The 22,029-nt window shown below is 44.8% G+C and overlaps 1 protein-coding gene across 3 annotated transcripts in view; it reads left to right on the top strand.

Annotated features, from left to right (window-relative positions):
• Positions 1-242: 242 nt before the first annotated feature.
• The window catches only part of CALD1 (caldesmon 1), a 251,862-nt gene continuing 230,075 nt past the window's right edge, over positions 243-22,029 (top strand). The window contains exon 1 of one of the 3 annotated variants that reach the window (XM_075344239.1): positions 243-398. The gene's annotated coding sequence lies outside the window, so the exon portion shown is untranslated. The remainder of the gene's footprint in view (positions 399-22,029) is intronic. The other 2 variants (XM_075344242.1, XM_075344243.1) reach the window with 2 other exon arrangements.

Raw genomic sequence — 22,029 nt, 5'->3', positions numbered from 1 at the left:
AAAAGGATATGTTACTGAAGTTGGCAGTCTCATGAATTTGGGTTTTTCTGATGAATCCTGACTCTGAGCATGCTTGGGGAATGACAAGCATTTTTTCTAGCTGGGGCTAAACCCACCTTTTTTTGTGGGGGGGGGGGTGGAGGCGAGACCCCATTGGTCGCCCATTAGAATATGCTGAGGAGGACAATGGCTTTTACTGGCTGCCAATTGTAAACATAAGGAATAAGGATTCATCGAAGTTTTTTTTTTTTCTTCCTTTCGGAGGAGGAGGGACTTTAAGAAAGTCTGCAAGTTTAATTCAATAGTGCTGTGTCTTAAGCAGCCCCTGCCTTTTTTTTCTTGCCTCTTTGCAAAGCAGCCAGTGACTTCCTTCCAGCTGCAAACTTTTCACCAGAAAGGTAAATTTCATGGACATTTTCCTGCATGTTTTATATTTTATTGCATTTTAATAGATTTATTTATCCTTTTTAGTATTTGATTTTTATTTCTGCATTTAGTTTGTTTGTACCCAGAAAATATATATATTTTTTGTATTTAATTTGATACTTCACCATTCACCATTGATTGCTCTATATTGTGCAAGGATTTCAGCTCTGGAGCACCGCTGGCTGCTTCATAAATTGCCATTAGGTGTACTTAATGCTGTAGGAAAAAATAAGCGTATATGTTTGTGATCACAGGGGGTCCAATCTGTCCTCCCAGCCAATAGATAATTTGTGTAAGGATTTCAGCTCTGGAGCACCGCTGGCTGCTTATTAAATTCCCATTGGATGCACTTAATGCTGTAGGAAAATATAAGCGTCTATGTTTGTGATCACAGAGGGTTCAATCTGTCCACCCAGCCAATAAATAATTTGTGTAAGGATTTCAGCTCTGGAGCACCGCTGGCTGCTTATTAAATTCCCACTGGGTGCACTTAATGCTGTAGGAAAAAAATGGCATATATGTTTGTGATCACAGGGGGTCCAATCTGTCCACCCAGCACTTGTGTTCAATCTGTTCGTCCAACCAATAGCTAAATTGTGCAAGGATTTCAGCTCTGGAGCACCGCTGGCTACTTATTAAATTCCCATTGGGTGCACTTAATGCTGTAGGAAAAAAATAGCATATATGTTTGTGATCACAGGGGGTCCAATCTGTCCACCCAGCACTTGTGTTCAATCTGTCAATCCAACCAATAGCTAAATTGTGCAAGGATTTCAGCTCTGGGGCACCACTGGCTGCTTTTTAATCTCCCACTGGGTGCACTTAATGCTGTAGGAAAAAAATAAGCATATATATTTGTGATCACGGGGAGTCCAATCTGTCCACGCAGCCAATAGATAATTTGTGCAAGGATTTCAGCTCTGGAGCACTGCTGGCTGCTTCTTAAATTGCTATTGGGTGAACTTAATGATGTAGGAAAAAATAAGCATATATATTTTTGATCACAGGGGGTCCAAACTGTCCTCCCAGCCAATAGCTAAATTGTGCAATGATTTCAGCTCTGGAGCACCACTGGCTGCTTTTTAAACTCCCACTGGGTGCACTTAATGCTGTAGGCAAGGATTTCAGCTCTGGAGTACTGTTGGCTGCTAATTACATTTATCCAATTGATTTCAATGAGTGCACTCAATGCTGCAGGAAAAGTATACATGTATGTTTCTGAACAAAGTGGGTCTAACCTGTCCACCCAGTCAATAGCTAAATTGTGCAAGGATTTCAGCTCTGGAGCACTGCTGGCTGATTATTAAATCCCTTTGGTGCTCTTAATGCTGTAGGAAAAAATAAGCATTTATGTTTGTAATCACATCAAGTACAATCTGTACACCCAACGAATAGCTAAATTCGGCAAGGATATCAGCTCTGGAGAACTGCTGGCTGCTTAATAAATACCTATTGATTTCAATGAGTGTACTTAATGCTACAGGAAAAAAAAATACACATGTATGTTTGTGATCACAGTGGATCTAATCTCTCAACTTAATGAATAGCTACACTGGGCAAAGATTTCAGCTCTGGAGTATTTAGTGTACTTAATGCAGCAGGAAAAATACACATGTATGTTTATGATGACAATGGGTCCAATCTGTCAACTATTAATGAATAGCTACACTGAGCAAAGATTTCAGCTCTGGAGTATTGGGTGTACTTAATTCTGCAGGAAAAATACACGTCTGTGGTCACAGTGGGTCCAATCTGTCAACTTAACAAATAGCTACACCGTGCAAAGATTTCAGCTCTGAAGTATGAGGTGTACTTAATGCTGCAAAAAAATAAAATAAACGTGTATGTTTGTGATTATAGGGTGTCCAACCAGTCCACCCAACCAATTGCTATATTGCATAGGGATTTCAGCTCTGGAGTACTGCTGGCTTCCTATTAAATCCTCAGTTTCAATCAGTGCAGTTAACGCTGCAGGAAAAATATGCATATATGTTTGATATTGCTGTGGGTCCAATCTGTCCACCCAACGAGTAGCTACATTGGGCAAGGATTTCAGCTCTGGAGTATTGGATGTTTATAATGCTTTAGGAAAATATAAGCATGTATGTTTATGAGCACAGGAGGTCCAATCTCTCTACCCAACCATATGTTGCATCCTGCAGGGATTTCAGCTCTGAAGTACTTAATTCTGCAGTTAAAATACGCATATATGTTGGATATCAAAGAGAGTAATAATATAAATTACACCGCAATAGGTAATACTGTAAAAATCCATAATGAGTTCTCTTTTTACCAATATACAAGCTACGGTTTAACCACAGTCTCGGCTCTGCTACATCTTATGGTTTGCTTTGCTAATATAAAGCCATGTAATTGGGTGGGACCGAAATAGAGGAATATTGCCATCCTTATGTCATGCAGTTATTCCTGGAATAAAGGAAACAGGAGAGCAGAAGACATGCTGAGACAGTTCTGGCCGACTTGATGGTGGAGGGAGATAGTATTTGTAGGCAGGAATTCCTCCAGAAACACTTACAATCCTGTTTCTTTAAAAAAAAAAAAAACAAAAAAAGAAACAAAAAAAAAAACCAGATAAATCCTCCGATAACCTTTGTTTGGATTCTTGGCGTACCTTTCGTTTGATGTCGATAAAGTTTTTACAAATCCATTTATTTCCTCCTTATTACTATCCTATTTATATACTGTTTTACGCCTTAAAGGGAAAGTATCCTTTTTTCCCAATTTTTTCGAAATATGATTGATTTTTAACATCTTCTGGTAGAAAATTGAGATTTCTTATGGGGGATCTCGAGCAGTGACCGTCCTTGGTGATTTCAAGGACGACGCAGCTGAGATGGTGGGAGTTGTTGTTTACATGTATTGACTGTATACACAGGATGCCGAGATAAGTCCCTACAGCTTTATCCCATGTTTTTGGATGAGAAATATATAAACCCACACCCCTTTACTGCAGCTGGGGCCATTATTTGGGGACTCCTTTTATTTTTTTGAGAAAATTGGTGTATATTAATTATCCCCTTAGGGGCGTAACTATAGTGATGGCAGGGATTACAGTTGTACCATAGGCCCTGTAGTTACTCCCTGGACCCCTCTGCCAAAAATATGGCCTGTGGGGTGTACTATAGTGATGGCAGGGATTGCAGTTGTACCATAGGCCCTACAGTTACTCCCTTGACCCCTCTGCCAAAAATATAGCCTGAGGGGTGTAACTATAGTGATGGCAGGGATTGCAGTTGTACCATAGGCCCTGTAGTTACTCCCTGGACCCCTCTGCCAAAAATATGACCTGCGGGGCCTAACTATAGTAATGGCAGGTATCGCAGTTGTACCATAGGCCCTGTAGTTACTCCCTTGACCCCTCTGCCAAAAATATAGCCTGAGGGGTGTACTATGGTGATGGCAAGGATTGCAGTTGTACCATAGGCCCTGTAGTTACTCCCTGGACCCCTCTGCCAAAAATATGGCCTGAGGGGTGTGCTATAGTGATGGCAGGGATTGCAGTTGTACCATAGGCCCTGTAGTTACTGCCTGGCCCCTTTTGCCATCAAATATGGCCTGAGGGGTGTAACTATAGTGATGGCAGGAATTGAAGTTGTGCCATAGGCCCTGTAGTTACTCCCTGGCCCCCTCTGCCAAAAATATGACCTGAGGGGCGTAACTATAGTGACGGCAGGGATTGCAGTTGTACCATAGGTCCTGTAGTTACTCCCTGGCCCCCTCTGACATAAAATATGACCTGAGGGGTGTAACTATAGTGACGGCAGGGATTGCAGTTGTACCATAGGCCCTGTAGTTACTCCCTGGCCCCCTCTGCCAAAAATATGACCTGACGGGCGTAACTATAGTGACGGCAGGGATTGCAGTTGTACCATAGGCCCTGTAGTTACTCCCTGGACCCCTCTGACATAAAATATGGCCTGAGGGGTGTAACTATAGTGACGGCAGGGATTGCAGTTGTACCATAGGCCCTGTAGTTACTCCCTGGCCCCCTCTGACATAAAATATGGCCTGTGGGGCGTAACTATAGTGACGGCAGGGATTGCAGTTGTACCATAGGCCCTGTAGTTACTCCCTGGCCCCCTTTGCCATCAAATATGGCCTGAGGGGTGTAACTATAGTGATGGCAGGGATCGCAGTTGTGCCATAGGCCCTGTAGTTGCTCTGTGGCCCCCTCTGCCATAAAAATATCTGTACTATAAGAATAGACGATGTGGCTGGTATAAGATTCTTTAAGATGGTTCGTGGCGCCCCCTTAACTATTGGGTGGTGAGAACCTGTGAAGAGAAAGTCTCCCCTCCCCAGACGAACTGCAGTGTCAGCCAACGGAGGGCGTAGGAAATTGGCCTCAGGGTCCTGGGAATAGTCACCAGGTTCTTGGGTGACAAAACAGGGTTCTCACCCTGAATCCAAATAGATATGGTCTTCTTGGTGCCCCATTTCCCACCAACATCCAAGACAAATGCGTCAGTTGTCCCACCCCGGCCTAAGCCCCTCTGCAACATCGCTGACAACTGCATTTTGACCATTCAGAAGGAGGAGGCCCTGTTTTAGATTGACTATCAGGCCCAAAAACCTCAAGTAGCACCTAGGTCTAAAATGAAGGGGCCACAAGGCTGACTCCTTAGAGATAATCTCAGATTTCAGATCGCCTTATGTGTTCATTGCCATAATTTGCTACGACTGAGCCAGTTTTTCTGAATGCGTCTCGGCAAAGTTGTGTTGTCTCAGGACAGAAAATGAGGGGTTTACACAGCATTACGTGCACCCATGAATTGGTGATTTATTGGGGCAGGAATAAGGGGTAGCACCAAAGAGTTGGACTAAATTGTTTCTAAAGTGCCAACACCATGGTTGGTAATTATGTATTGGGATGGTACCAGCCCTGGTTTGGAGCACAGTATAATAGAGGCCACTGTTCAGAGGAGTCCTGGGCCTAGTACAAATACTATAGCAGGGCCGACTTTCAATTACCATACGATATTTAAAATATTAGTGTATTTTTTTTCTTATTGATCAGGGTCGTGAGTGTTACCTCTGCACCCTGTGTTACCTCTGCACCCTGTGTTACCTCTGCACCTTGTGTTACCTCTGCACCCTGTGTTACCTCTGCACATTTTGCTACCTCTGCACCCTGTGTTACCTCTTCACCTTGTGTTGCCTCTTCACCTTGTGTTACCTCTGCACCCTGTGTTACCTCTGCACCCTGTGTTACCTCTGCACCCTGTGTTACCACTGCACCCTGTGTTACCACTGCACCCTGTGTTACCTTTGCACCCTGTGTTACCTCTGCACCCTGTGTTACCTCTGCACTCTGTGTTACCTCTGCACTCTGTGTTACCTCTGCACTCTGTGTTACCTCTACACTCTGTGTTACCTCTGCACCCTGTGTTACCTCTGCACCTTGTGTTATCTCTGCACCCGATGTTACTTCTGCACCCTGTGTTACCTTTCAACCCTATGTTATTTCTGCACCCTGTGTTACCTTTGCACCCTGTGTTACCTTTGCACCCTGTGTTACCTTTGCACCCTGTGTTACCTTTGCACCCTGTGTTACCTCTGCACCCTGTGTTACCTCTGCACCCTGTGTTACTTTTGCACCTTCTGTTACCTCTGCACCCTATGTTACCTCGGCCCTGGTATTACCTCTGTACCCTGTGTTACCTCGGCCGTGGTGTTACCTCTGCACCCCGTGTTACCTATGCACCCCATGTTACCTATGCACCCCATGTTACCTCTGCACCCCATGTTACCTCTGCACCCCATGTTACCTCTGCACCCCATGTTACCTCTGCACCCCATGTTACCTCTGCACCCCATGTTACCTCTGCACCCCATGTTACCATTGCACATTGTGTTACCTCTGCACATTGTGTTACCTCTGCACCCTGTGTTACCTCTGCACATTGTGTTACCTCTGCACCCCGTGTTACCTTTGCACCCCGTGTTACCTTTGCACCCCGTGTTACCTTTGCACCCTGTGTTACCTCTGCACTCTGTGTTACCTCTGTACCCTTTGTTTCCTCTGCACCATTTGTTACCTCTGAACCCTGTGTTACTTTTGCACCTTGTGTTACCTCTGCACCCTGTGTTACCTCGGCCCTGGTTTTACCTCTGTACCCTGTGTTACCTCGGCCGTGGTGTTACCTCTGCACCCCGTGTTACCTCTGCACCCCGTGTTACCTCTGCACCCTATGTTACCTCTGCACCCCATTTTACCTCAGCACCCCATGTTACCTTTACCCCTGTTACCTCTGCAAATTGTGTTACCTCTGCACATTGTGTTACCTCTGCACCCCGTGTTACCTCTGCACCCTGTGTTACCTCTTCACCTTGTGTTACCTCTGCACCCTGTGTTACCTCTGCACCCTGTGTTACCTCTGCACCCTGTGTTACCTCTGCACCCTGTGTTACCTCTGCACCCTGTGTTACCTCTTCACCTTGTGTTACCTCTGCACCCTACACTTTCTGCCAGATTCGCATAGCTGTATCTTGTGGTTACATGTGCTATTTCTTATGCCGAGCTCAAGCTGGCAGAACTATTACAAGGCAGCATTTGATATTACAGAGTTAATTTGTTACTCGCTGTCGTTTTTTCCTGTACTGGCGCTGATACCAGCTATGTCTGCCCAGAAAACAAAAGTTCTATAAAATAATGAGGCTGACAATTAAAAATAATTACAATAGTAATTGTTCACAGTATGAGTTCATCAATAACTAAGACATATTACTGTGCTTTTAGAGATGTAATATACTGTAGTTATTTCCCTCCAGAATTGTCCCTTTCTGGAGAGCGCAATGGGAACTTCCACTGCCGCCATTTTGGTTGCCACCATTGATCTCACCAAGGGTCTTCGCTGGGTATTTGCTTAGATGGTCTTATCTGGGATTTGTTTTTGTTTCGGGGGGGGGGGGGGGGGGGGGGTGTCACGCATGTGATCTTTATTACTTTAGGGTGTTGATTTGTTATATGTCTAAGGGGTGCTTCACACACAGCGAGCTCACTGCCGAGATCGCTGCTGAGTCACGTTTTTTGTGACGCTGCAGTGACCTCATTAGCGATCTCGCTGTGTGTGACAATGAGCAGCGATCTGGCCCCTGCTGCGAGATCGCTGCTCGTTACACACAGCCCTGGTTCGTTTTCTTCAAAGCCGCTCTCCTGCTGTGACACACAGATCGCTGTGTGTGACAGCAAGAGAGCGACAAATGAACCGAGCAGGGAGCAGGAGCCGGCGTCTGACAGCTGAGGTAAGCTGTATCCAAGATAAACATCGGGTAACCAAGGTGGTTACCCGATATTTACCTTAGTTACCAGCCTCCGCAGCTCTCACGCTGCCTGTGCTGCCGGCTCCGGCTCTCTGCACATGTAGCTGCTGTACACATCGGGTTAATTAACCCGATGTGTACAGCAGCTAGGAGAGCAAGGAGCCAGCGCTAAGCAGTGTGCGCGGCTCCCTGCTCTCTGCACATGCAGCTGCATTACACATCGGGTTAATTAACCCGATGTGTACTGTAGCTAGGAGAGCAAGGAGCCAGCGCTCAGTGTGCGCGGCTCCCTGCTCCCTGCTCACACTGGTAACTAATGTAAACATCGGGTAACCATACCCGATGTTTACCTTAGTTACCAGTCTCCGCAGCTTCCAGACGGCGGCTCCGTGCAAGCGCAGCGTCGCTTGCACGTCGCTGCTGGCTGGGGGCTGTTCACTGGTCGCTGGTGAGATCTGCCTGTTTGACAGCTCACCAGCGACCATGTAGCGATGCAGCAGCGATCCTGACCAGCGTGTGAAGGTACCCTTAGTTTAGGGTGCTGCTCTGGTGTTTGCATTCGTTTAGGGATCTAATCTCGTGTCTTTGCTGTTTGGAGATTTTGGTCTGGGGTTTGGATTTGTTTAGGGGGACTGATCCGGGTTCATATTTGTTTAGAGGTCTGGTATAGGGGTCTAATATGGGGTCTGTGGTTGATTTACAGGTTCTGGTCTTGGGTCTGTATTTGTTTAGGAGTCTAGCTGGAGGGTCTGTGGTTGTTTACAGGTTCTGATCTTGGGTCTATCTTTGTTTAGCGGCTTAGTCCGAGGACTGTGGTCATTTACTTATAGATCCTGGTCTTGGGTCTGCATTTGTTTAAGGGTCTAGTCTGATGTCTATTGTTGTTTACAGGTACTGGTTTTGGGTCTGTATTTGTTTAGGGGTTTGGTCCAGGAACTGTGGTTATTTACATACAGGTTCTGGTCTTGAGTCTGTATTTGTTTAGGGAGTCTAGTCTGATGTCTGTGGTTGTTTACAGGTTCTGGTCTTGGCTCTGTATTTGTTTATAGGTTTAGTCCAAGGAACTGTGGCTGTTTACATACAGGTTCTGGACTTGGGTCTGTATTTGTTTAGGGATCTAGTCTGAGGTCTGTGGCTGTTTACAGGTTCTGGTTTTTAGTCTATATTTGTTTAGGGGTCTAATGTGAGGTCTGGGGTTGGTTACAGGTTATGGTCTTGGGTCTGTATTTGTTAAGGGGGTCTAGTCTGTGGTTGTTTACATTTTCTGGTCTTGGGTCTGTATTTCTTTAGGGGTCTAGTCTGAGGTCTGATTGTTTACAGGTTCTGGTCTTGGGTCTGTATTTCTTCAGAGGTCTAGTCTGTGGCTATTTACAGGTTCTGAACTTGGGTCTGCATGTGTTTAGGGGTCTAGTCTAAGATCTGTGGTTGTTTACATGTTCTGGACTTGGGTCTGTATTTGTTTAGGGGTCTAGTGTAAGGTCTGTGGATGTTTACAGGTTCTAGTCTTGGGTCTGTATTTGTTTATGGTAGTCTGGTCTCAGGTATGTAATAGTTCAAGGGCCTATTGTAAGATGTATAGGTTTTGAAGGTTTGTTATTGGGTCTTTGTTAGTTTAAGGGATCTGGTTTTCACTCTGTAACGGTTTAGGGGGTCTGGTTCGGAATCTGTATTAGTAATAAACTGAAACAGTTTAGAGAAACTGGTTTAGAAATTTACATGGGCAGATTTTGAACCTATAGTGACGATTAATAATGTAGCACTCATTTAAATTAATTTACTTGGATCTATTGGCGGCTGCGATCGCAGTGGTCTACAGCTACTGACTGACACGATGACATGATAGTAAGTCACCATGGATGTAATGTCTCCAAGCCTAGTGCATACATAAGCCTGATGAGGGCAGGAACATTTTTTAACAGTTGAGGTCCATTTACATCAAATATGAGTCGTTTATTGGAGGAATTCTCGGTTGTATACCACAATGGCCCAGGATGCAGGGCCTACCCCCAGGAACCCAGAAGACCAGTGCCGGTAACAACCAAACATTACCTTTAATCCCTGTTTTTCCCCAAATTCCCCATAGCCTGGTACCAGGCTAGGGTTGGACCAATGGATGGCCGCCTAGAGGTGGAGCCGATCCAGTCCACTAGATGACAAGGTGGGAGGGGCAGACAGTGGACAGTCAGTCAGTGAGTCGGAGACAGAGAGAGAGGAAGGACCGTCGACAGTGTAACAGTGACCCGAGGGTCCAGGCGGTTAGTTGCCGGTGGAGTACGGTGGAGTACTCCCGGAGCTACGCACCAACGGGGTACAGAATCCTAGGTCAGGCAAACGCTCCAGGCAGACCTGATAAAATCTGCACAGTGAGGGGACCATCAAGGAACTCACTGACCTTGAAGTTCGAGACACAGTAGCAACGAGAGAACCGGGGACAGAACCAGAGATTAAGACCCCACAGGGTTCACGCCACCGTCATACAGACTACCGTTAAGAGACTACCAGGAGGGGACCCCCAGCCACTCCAAGCCACGGGGACCCACCAACCAAAGACAAGTGCAGGGGAAAGAAGCAACCAGGTCACTAAACCGGCACTGGGACTAAGGGGACCTGCAGTTGAGACCAGTCGGCCTCGGGTGACCAGTTTCCAGTTTACTGTGAGTAAAGGAACCAGTTATACTGCAACCCCTTGTGTGGTCTACCTTCTTTCAATACCCATCTACCTCACCTATCCTCTGGGGCCTGGCCCTGCTTGCGGAGGGCCTAACATCCAGGCTGCCACCAACACCAGCCCCAGTAGTGAGAACTGCACAGCGGTGGCTCCATCCACATAGCTCAAACCGCAAGTGGCGTCACGTGATAAACTTTCTTTATTATCCCCTGTAAATACACCCCTTTTAAAAAAGCAGCCAGGGCACGAAACCAGGCAACGGCCACCAAGTGACATTCCCCAGTTGTACACCGCCCGGGACCGAGTAGCCCATAAACCTGGGCGACACAGAAGGCTCTGAAAAATCCTATTATATATGCACATAGGCTCCATTCATAAAGGGTTGTTTGTTTCTTTTCAATAATCATCATATTACCTATTCATAAGATCGGTTATAGATGTCTGATCATTGGGAGACCCACTGCTGAGGAACGAAAAGGAATGGTCCCATATCCCTCATTTGAATAGAAGTGGAGATGAGCATCGAGGGTGATACTCCATCAAGTCTACTTTAAAGAGGACCTGTCATTGCCATAAATATGTAATTTATTTACCTGATGTAAACGCCGCTGTTCTCCCGAATCCGGGGATGTTTTTCTTGTGTTCCTGCGCCTCTCCGTTCATGAGATATGGCCACTTATTCCCTGTATATAAATCTAGTCTTGTTAACCAAGTGGGAGTGTTCCATATAAGAGTGTTCCGTTTAAGACGCCCACTTGGCTAAAAGAAAAGATTTACATGCCGTGAAGATGGAGCCATATCTCGGGAACGGAAAGGCGCACATGTAAAAGAAAAACATCGCCGGATTCAGGAGAACAGCGGCGTTTACACCAGATAACAAAATGCATGTATTTATAAATGACAGATTCTCATGATCGCCATCATCGCCTCTCTATGGGACTCATGTTCTTCTGATTGGCCCTGTCAACTGAGGGAAAAATGTAAATATCGTAGTCTCTGCCTCTACATCGATATGTGTAGTCATAGTAAATAAACATAGTATAAAAAGGGGGATTACCGATATGAACAAAGTGTATAAACACAATGTGAACATAGCCTAAATATTTCAGAAATGTCATAGCCGGAAGGGGAATTGTCCATATATTTCAGTAAAATCCCTTCATACATTTCTTACAGAAGGTTTTGTACTATTTAGGTTAAAAGTGGAAGATCCCCTGGTAAATATGTAGACGAGATTGAGGGGGTTGGAGACAATCGGACCCATTCCTAAAATATTTAAGGAATGTTACTGGCCTTAGGGTATTCCAGATGCTTGAGGAACATGGTGGAATGCTGACGGCTCATGATGAAGTCCTGTATTAGAGGGATGAGGAGAGGATTACGTTCCTGTTATTATACCAGGTTCTTCTTTCAGAGCTTAGTGGCCCCTTATTATTATTATTATTATTATTATTATTATTATTATTATAAGGCAGATTTACCGGTCTTAAATGTGACAAAAACGAATATTAACATAATAAGCCTGACTTATCAAGTGTCTCGACAGAAAAAATCGGTAAGCACAGACCATAAACATTGCTTTTGCAGGACATATGCTATAATAATCATATTATATGGCTTGTTTATAAGATATAATGGACCAAAATTATATTTTCTTAGATATGGTAGGCATACACTTTTTTTTTAACTAGTAATCAACTACAAAGTGATGCGCAGGGTGCAGTATACAGGACTCCACAATGATAGTCAATGGATATCGTATATACCAGCAGTAGCTGGTCCATGGGTCAGGGGCTGTGTATATGTTCCAATATTAGTGATATGAGATATAAATGGCATTTCGGACAGTTTTAATTAATTAAACCCAAAACAAACAGAAAAGCCTGTGCTATTTTTATGTCTTAAAGGGGTTCTCGTCCTTTGGGGACAATTTATTTTCTATTAAAAGCCATGCTAAAATACATTTTTGCGTTTGGGTTTCATTAAAACTTGTACACCGTTTGCTTTCTATAGCCGGTGTGTTGCACTGTTTACTACTAACTGGAGAATGAGTTAACTGAGAATCTGTCAGTCAACTCATTCATGATGGTCTGATGGTGGGGAGTTCCCAACTTTTGTCTTTAACTGTATTTCGTTCATGTCAAAATTGTATGTATACAGGCAGATCATGTGCCTTTAGTCCTTTTAAAAAAAAAAAAAAGGGGCCAGGATTGGTTGATCCCATCAGTTATTGTGTTGTTCGCCAAACAATGTTGTGTTGTAGACAGTTGCATACCAACTCTTTTGGTCTAGCATGACAAAATGTGGTACTGTAATGGGGTCTCTGTTAGTGCCCATGTCTTCTTTGTACTCTGCTGCAAGCTAACTAAACTTCACATGCTGTGTGTACTCTTTATGAGAACACACATATGTGTTACGTCACCACCAGAGTCCGCTCCAGCGACTTCTGCTCCGATAACCAGGTGACGCCATGTTCCTGCCGTGGATGGTGCTGGTGATGGGAGAGGAGTCGATGCCAGCGGCACCGGTGGGCACAGGCTCCGATCATCCACTGGGCTAGGTTATCTTGGAATCTGCAGTACTACTGGCTGACTATAGGTGGTGTGTGTCTTCCAACTGAAGTTGCCATCATTCAGCTACTGCCAATGGGAAGACACCACACCCTTCTTAATTCCCCTCCTGTCTGCTGACCTCTGCCAGAGATAGTTCTGATTTCCTGTCTCCGGGTCCGCCCTATTCTGTTTAGTGATTCCTGTGCGCTGATTTCTGCGTGTTTTCTGACTACCCTCCTGCCTGCTGTTTTTGTACCTCGCTGCCTGATTCGGATTTGACTTCTGCTACATTTTCTGATTACACCCTTGTCTGCCGATTCTGTCCCTGTTCTGCTATTCCTGGTTTGACCCTGCCTGACGACTACTCTCATCGGACTGCTACCTTCCACAGGTAGTGATCACCGGGGCCCTGTGTAATTCCAAATTCCTGCATAGGGGTTAAGTAGTTTCAGGGTTCTGGGGGTCCTGCTTGGTGAGTGGCTTCCCTCTAGCCTGTCCATTACATCCCATCTGAGTCTGTTGATCCAGGCAGGCGTTACAATATGTGTGTATGTGTGTGTGTATGTATGTATATATATATATATATATATATATATATATCACACACTCACTTGAATATATCAATAGCAACCATGTACTGTCTTGTAAACAATGTGCAAAACTGCACTCCAGATCCTTTGATCTGGGATAATAAAATGTGGTACTGTAATGGGTTCCCTGCTAGGGCCCGTCTCTTATTTGTACTTTGCTGCATGCTGACTAACTTCACTGTGTATATTCGTCTTGCAAACAATGTACAAAAATGCATTCCAGATCCTATCGTCTCAGAGAAAAAAATTGGTACTGATATAGGGTCTCTGTTGCGACCCATCTCTTATTTATACTCTGCTGCATGCTAAATAGACTTCACATACTGAGTATTATTTTTGAGAACACTAATTTTATATATATATATATATATATATATATATATATATATATATATATATATATATATATATATATATATATATATATATATATATTAATTGCAGCCATGTACTGTCTTGCAAACAATGTACAAACTGCACTCCAGAGCCTTTGGTCTGGGATGATAACATTTGGTACTGTAATGGAGTCTCTGTTAGGGCTCATCTCTTATTTGTACTCTTCTGCATGCTAACTAAACTTCACATACTGTGTGTATTCTTTTTAAGAACACACATATATATACACACAGAGATGTATCGATACCAACCATGTACTGTCTTGCAAACAATGTGCAAACTGCACTCCATATCCTTTAGTCTGGGATGACAAAATGTGGTACCGTAATGGGGTCTCTGTTAGGGCCCATCTCTTATTTGTACTCTGCTGCATGTTACCGAAACTGTATGTATTCCTTTTGAGAACATAAATATATACATCCAGATGTATTGATATCAACCTTTTTATGTCTTGCAAACAATGCATGTATGTATATATATATATATATTTATATTTATTTATTTATATATATATATATATATATATATATATATACACACACACATAAATGCAGTGGAACCTTGGTTAACGAAAACAATCTGTTCTGGGACTGTGCTTGTTAACCAAGTTACTCGTTCAGCAAAGCAAGATTTCCCATAGGAAATCATTGCAATGCAGACAATTCGTTCCACAACCTGTTAAATGTCCCATCCTGGTCCCCTATTGTGCCATTCCACACACGTACAAACACACACAAACATGCACAAACACACACATATTATGCTCACCTTACCTTCCGTTCCCTCGCCGGCCTCCTGGAACTTGTAGTTCGCCCGTGCAGGCTGTGTATCGGGTAACCATGCGACCGATGTCGGACCTTCCGCTCCCAGCGCGCTGACGTCAAAGGCAGGAGCCGCTTGCCTCTGATTGGCCAGCGTGCTGCCTTTGAGTAGCGGCTGACAGCGGAAGTTCCTCCCTCATCGTGATGGTTACCGGATACACAGCCTGTAGCGGTTAACTACAAGAACCATGAGGCCGGCGATGGAACGGAAGGTAAAGTGAGCATAATATGTGTACCTTCCTTTCCATCGCTGGCCTCATGGTTCTTGTAGTTTGCTGCTACAGGCTGTGTATCGGCAAGCCTTGCGACGAGGGTGTACCTTCTCCTGTGAGCTGCTACTCAAGGCAGCGCGCTGGCCAATCAGAGGCAAGCGGCTCCTGCCTTTGACGTCATCATGCTGGCAGCGGAAGCTCCGGCGCATCGGTCGCATGGTTACCCGATACACAGCCTGCACGGGCGAACTACAAGTTCCAGGAAGCCGGCGAGGGAACGGAAGGTAAGGTGAGCATAATATGTGTGCGTGCGTGTTTGTCTGTGTGTGTGTTTGTGCGTGCTTGTGTGTGTTTGTGCGTGCTTGTGTATTTTTGTGGATTGCAAGTGCGGGTCAGAGCGCGGTGGATGTACGGAACCGGAAGTGTGTGCGGTGAGTATTTTGCTCATACAGCAAAGCTTGCTCGTAAACTGAGTTACAAATTTACAGCAAGCTTTGCTCGTATAGCGAAATACTCGCTAACTGGGTTACTCGTTAAGCGAGGTTCCACACTATATATATATATATATATATATATATATATATATATATATATATATATATATATATATATATATATATACATACACACACACATATACACATTCTACAATGTAGACATCTTCACCACTCAAGATCCTTTGGTCTGGGGTGACAGAATTTGGTACCATAATGGGGCCCCCATCATGGCCAATTTCATCTTTGAACTCCATTGCATATTTACTAAACTTTCCACACTACATGTAATTTTTTGTGAGTGCATCTAATATAGACTGGAAGAAAAAAAATTATTTTCAATTTGATATGTATATATGTCCATGTCCATAGATATATCCATAGCAATCTTGCACTGTTTTGCTTATGTGACGCCCTGGCAAATCCAGGTAGTCACAGAAGTAGTCCACCCTCCTTGATACCACCAAAAACCCACACCAAGGTACAACACACAGCCATTAAAGCCTAGCCACCCCCTCATGACAATAGGGACACACCAGTAGGCGGGATCAGGCGGCTGAGATCGCCCACCTAGGGGTCTTGAGGTGTCAGGGGCGGGAACCAAGTAGTCAATCACTGACAGTTGAGTGAAGCACAGTAGTTGGAAGCTGACAGTGGAGTAAAAAGTGAAGCTGAAGTAGAGTCAGAGGTAGGGGCCCCTGGACTACCTGACTAGGTGGCAGACAGCAAACAGGGCCACAGGCGACAGAGATCCGGTCGCGGGAGACCTTAAGTGGACCGGGGCAGGGTTGTAGCCCGCCGGTGCTGACAGCGGGAATCCGGTCCGGAGGCCGTGCACAGACTGGGTGCCTGGACCCTAGGATGAGGAAGGTTGCATTCCCTTTGTTAATTAACCAGCAGAGGACGAGGTTTCAAGCCTTGTTCTCCAGAAGCCCAGAGAGTGAAATGGAAGCCCAACGCAGGGGATAGGGTGTCCGTCAGAACCCACAGAAATCCCAAGGGTCAGATTTCGCGGGCCACAGCTCCCAACATACATACAGTAAGTAGCGGGAGTGGACTTCCCCGTTCCATGCGGAGTCGTCCCACAGAAGACACAGACACAGAGTGCAGGAGGAAGGGACCCATGTTTGCTACACCCGGGGACCCGAATACACCCGCCGGAGGCAACCGGTCACTGGCAACTTGGTTTACCCCTGGACTTTTGTGGGATTCTTGAACTGTGAGTACACCATTGACCCCCAGTCCAACCTGGCACGCCACCTCCAGCAGCCATTACTCCCGTGTACCAAGGGCCCCGGGACTGCGCCTCCCCTACCCGTGGAGGGGATCCCATCTTGCTGCCCCGCTCCATCAGCCCCGGGCGCCCCATCACCAGGCAGCGGCAGTGTCACCATCCCTCACCGCAACCCACGGGTGGTGTCACCGACACATCAATCCCCTGTAAATATCCCCTTCTCCGACGGTTGTGAGGACGGACAGCCGTGCGAGCCCGGGTCCAGTCACCACTCGAGCCGCAGCAGCGATCCCGGATCCGAGCGGCCCCAGAAGTGGCAGCGGCCCCCGCCCGCAACACTTACATTGTAGGACATGGTACGCCAGACCCTTCATATTGGGATGGCAAAATTTTGGACTATAATGGGGTCCCCGTTAGGGCCCATGTCGTCTTTGTACTTCACTGCAAACTTAATAAACTCCACATATGTTACCTATATGATAACATTTAGCATGAACTAGAGGAGAAAAAACTGTTTACATACAGTATACATGGTATATATGTCCTCTTCCAGAACATATCTAATATATAAAGCTGAATGTGTGTGTATGTGTGTGTGTGTGTATGTCCGGGATTGGCATCCGCACCGTCGCAGCTACAGCCACAAAATTTTGCACACTCACACTTCTGGACCCCGAGAGCGTCATAGGCTATGTTTTGAGGGGAAATTTTAACCCCGCGCTTTACAATTATTCACCAAAAAAACCTGCCTCCATTAAAGCGAATGGAGCTGGGAGCCACAGTGCAGCCAGAACTTCAGAAGAATGCGCAGCCACGCCCTTATATGGAATGTTGGCGTGTCACAATGCAGCCAGGGAAAGAGACAGACACAGACAAGGAAAGAGGCAGACACAGACAGGGTAAGAAACAGACATAGGCAGGGTAAGAGACAGACACAAAGAGACAGACACAGACAAAGAGACAGACTGACAGGGAAAGAGACAGACAGGGAAAGAGAGAGACAGGTTAAGAGACAGACACGGACAGGTAAAGAGACAGACAAAGAGACAGACATAGGGAAAGAGACAGAGGGAAAGAGACAGACAAAGACAGGTAAAGAGACAAACAAAGAGACAGACATAGGGAAAGAGACAGAGGGAAAGAGACAGAAAGGGAAAGAGAGGGAAAGAGACAGACAGGGAAAGAGACAGACAGGGAAAGTGACAGAGATAGATAGACAGACGGAAAGAGATTGAGACAGACGGAGAAAGAGACAGAGACAGTCAGAGACAGACAGACAAAGAGATAGAGAGAGAGACAGAGAGATATATACAGAGGGGGACAGAGACAGAGAATGGGAGAGAAACAGGGAGACAGTTACTATCCCGGGCGTTAATACATTCTATTTATACATTCTATCCCGGGAATGTTAATACATTCTATTTTGTTAACAGCAGTTATTAACCCGAGCGAAGCCGGGGAGTACAGCTAGTACTATATAAATATGCAAATATATTTGGATATTAAATTTAATAAGTATGATGATACAAATAAACAATAAAATGTTAACTCATGTGTTGCAGTCCTAGTAAATCGCACGATTTTGGTGGCGGGGGGGGGTTGGGGGGGGGGGGGCTCAGGCCTTGATATACAGTATATGATGATAATGATAATAGTACTGTTACCTCTACAGTATCTCCATGTTTAGTAATCCAGAACGTGTGTCCATTGATTAACATGAGCCAATTAATCACAATTGTTTTTTTTAAGTGTGAAGCTTTGGAAAGGGAAGAAGAGCGCTCCAACAAATTCCAATGTTTATTTGCAACTTGGTTACTAGAAATCTCTTCCATATAAGGCCAGAGTCCGCGCTCCATTCATTAAATACTGGAGATATTATTCACCCCAGTGTCCACATTCCAAGACGAGCCACAAAGTAGTCATCCTAGACCTCCGCTCACCCCCCCCCCCCCCCCCGGCCCTCATATTCAGGTTTTATGTTTATCGTCTGTTGTTTCACCAATTCATTTACATAAAACTACAAAATATATAGTAAAAAAAAAGAAAAATATATTTTACAACATATTATTTTTATTATAAAAGCTTGGGCTTCAGTTAATGTATCTACAGTATTTACATATCAGTTTACATTATCTGTCTATTTACATAATATTTATATACTGGCGTAACTAGAGTGCGATGGGCCCCGTGCAAAATTTGGACCAGGGCCCCCCTCCCCCTCTACCCTCTCATGTCGGTCAGATATATGAGCCCCTGTAGAGTTCTAAATCCTATAAAGACATACAAATTTCACCCCTCCCCCTTCATTATGTAGTAGTGTCCTCCATCCTGGTAAAAAATTGTTTAAAAGAACTGAAGTCCTCAGTGGTTGATACCATCCTGGTATACATGTTCCTCATTCGGGTATATATGATCCACATACTGGTATATATGTCTCCCATTCTGGAATATATGTATCCCATTTTGGTATATATGTCCCCTATCTTGAGCCCATCCTGATATATATGTCCTCATCCTGGGCACATCCTGGTAAAAATGTCGCTCATCCTGGGTTCATCCTGGTATACATGTTCCTCATTCGGGTATATATGATCCACATACTGGTAGATATGTCTCCCATTCTGGTATATATATATATATATATATATATATCCCATTTTGGTATATATGTCCCCTATCTTGAGCCCATCCTGATATATATGTCCTCATCCTGGGCACATCCTGGTAAAAATGACGCTCATCCTGGGTTCATCCTAGTATACATGTTCCTCATTCAGGTATATATGATCCACATACTGGTATATATGGCTCCCATTCTGGTATATATGTATCCCATTTTGGTATATATGCCCCCTATCTTGAGCCCATCCTGATATATATGTCCTCATCCTGGGCACATCCTGGTAAAAATGTCGCTCATCCTGGGTTCATCCTGGTATACATGTTCCTCATTCGGGTATATATGATCCACATACTGGTATATATGTCTCCCATTCTGGAATATATATATCCCATTTTGGTATATATGTCCCCTATCTTGAGCCCATCCTGATATAATATATGTCCTCATCCTGGGCACATCCTGGTAAAAATGTTACTCATCCTGGGTTCGTCCTGGTATGTTCCAGGATACATGTTCCCCATCCTGGTATATATGTCCTCATCCTGGTACATAGTATTATTATTATTATTATTATTATTATTATTATATTCCTTGGCGCTTTACAAGTGAAAAGGGTATACATAAAATTAAGCACAATAATCATAAACAATACAAGGCACAGACTGGTACAAGAGGAGAGAGGACCCTGCCCACGAGGGCTCACAGTATACAGGCTGCCCTCATCCTGCTATATATATGCCCCCCATACTGGTATATGTGGTCCTGATCCTGGGCCCATCCTGGTATCTATGCCCCCATCCTGGGATACATGCCCCCATCCTGGGATACATGTCCCCATCCTGGTATATATGTACCTCATTTTGGTGTATATATGATCCTCATACTGGTATATACTGTATGTCTCCCGTTCTGGTATTTATGTCTCCCATCCTATATATATATATATATACACATACACACACTCATACTGGGAACATCCTGGTAAAAATGGTGCTCATCATGGGTCCATCCTCGTATACATGGTCCCCATCCTATTATTTATGTCCTCATCCTGGTATATATGTCCTCATCCTGGTATATATGTCCTCATCCTGGTATATATGATCCCAATCCTGATATATATGTCCCCATCCTGATATATTTGTTCCCTAGCCTGGGCCCATACTGGTATATATGTCCACCATCTTGGTATATATGTCCCCCATCCTGGGCACATCCTGATATGTATATCCCTCATACTGGTATATATACTGTATATATATCCCCCATCCTTGGCTTTTCCAGGTATGTGTCCCCCATTCTGGTATATATTTCCCCCATCCTGAAATATATTTCCCCATGCTGGTATACATGATCCCCTACTTTCTACTCACCCTCCGCTCCAGGTGTCACTATGTGTTCTCTGTAGCCAGTGCTCAGTGGTCGTCACCTGACGTCATGCGCCTCACCCAGTCACAGTACGGATGTCAGCTGCTGGCCACTCTTCGGCAGGCAGCATGTATTGCAGTGCAGTGACTTGGAGGGTCTCTGTGCAGCAATGCACTTCAGCTTGATGTGTATCCTCGGATGGTCTCCATACTGTTATATATGCCCTCATCCTGTTATATATGTCCTCATCCTGGTATATATGTCCTCATCCTGATATATATGTCCTCATCCTGGTATATATGTCCTCATTCTGGTATATATGTCCTCATCCTGGTATATATGTCCTCCTCCTGGTATATATGATCCCAATCCTGATATATATGTCCCCATCCTGATATATTTGTTCCCTAGCCTGGGCCTTCGGCAGGCAGGATGTATCACAGTGTAGTGAATTGGCATGTCTCTGTGCAGCGATGCACTTCAGCTTGATGTGTGTCCTCGGATGGTCTCCATACTGTTATATATGCCCTCATCCTGGTATATATGTCCTCATCCTGGTATATATGTCCTCATCCTGTTATATATGTCCTCACGCTGGTATATATGTCCTTATCCTGACATATATGTCCTCATCCTGATATATATGTCCTCATCCTAGTATATATGATTCCAATCCTGATATATATGTCCCCATCCTGATATATTTGTTCCCTAGCCTGGGCCTTCGGCGGGCAGGATGTATCACAGTGCAGTGACTTGGCGGGTCTCTGTGCAGCGATGCACTTCAGCTTGATGTGTATCCTCGGACGCTCATCCAGTTGAAATAGGCACTGGGGTTGTTGGGCCCCTCTACCCCTGGGCCCGGTCACGGTCATGACCTCTGTGATTGCGATCGTTACCCCCCTCTATCTATCTGATGTAAATGTAAGGGATAGTGAGCCATTCTGCACAGACTACACAAGGCCTGTCTGTAGTCTGTTACCAATGAGACACATAAATCTGCATTAGAGCTGTATACACAAAACCATACAATCTTGTAAATGACAGCCAGTTTCGTGTCCGCTCCTGACCTGCCGGTGTGATGTGGCGCAGGCTCTGTTCTTGGGGCTCTCATTGTTCTGTAGGATGGCGCAGCTTTCGCTGCCGGGACGTTACCGCCAGTTTACAATATTAATTCTCACTTCTTTACGGGGAACTCCCCTGATTAAATCTTCAGTGTGAGTAATCTCCGTGAGAGCAGGATGCAGGTTCTCTGCGCGCAGGATCTGGGAGGCCTCGGGTTCCTCTGCACTGATTTTAGGAAATCCAGTAAAGCTCAGATTTTATTTCTAATAACTTTTTTTTAATGAAATAAGTTCTTT

The sequence above is a fragment of the Anomaloglossus baeobatrachus genome, chromosome 4 (genome assembly GCF_048569485.1).
Source record: "Anomaloglossus baeobatrachus isolate aAnoBae1 chromosome 4, aAnoBae1.hap1, whole genome shotgun sequence".
NCBI lineage: Eukaryota > Metazoa > Chordata > Amphibia > Anura > Aromobatidae > Anomaloglossus > Anomaloglossus baeobatrachus.
Note: the sequence above shows the minus strand (reverse complement) of the source record. Positions and strands in the feature narration are given on the sequence as shown.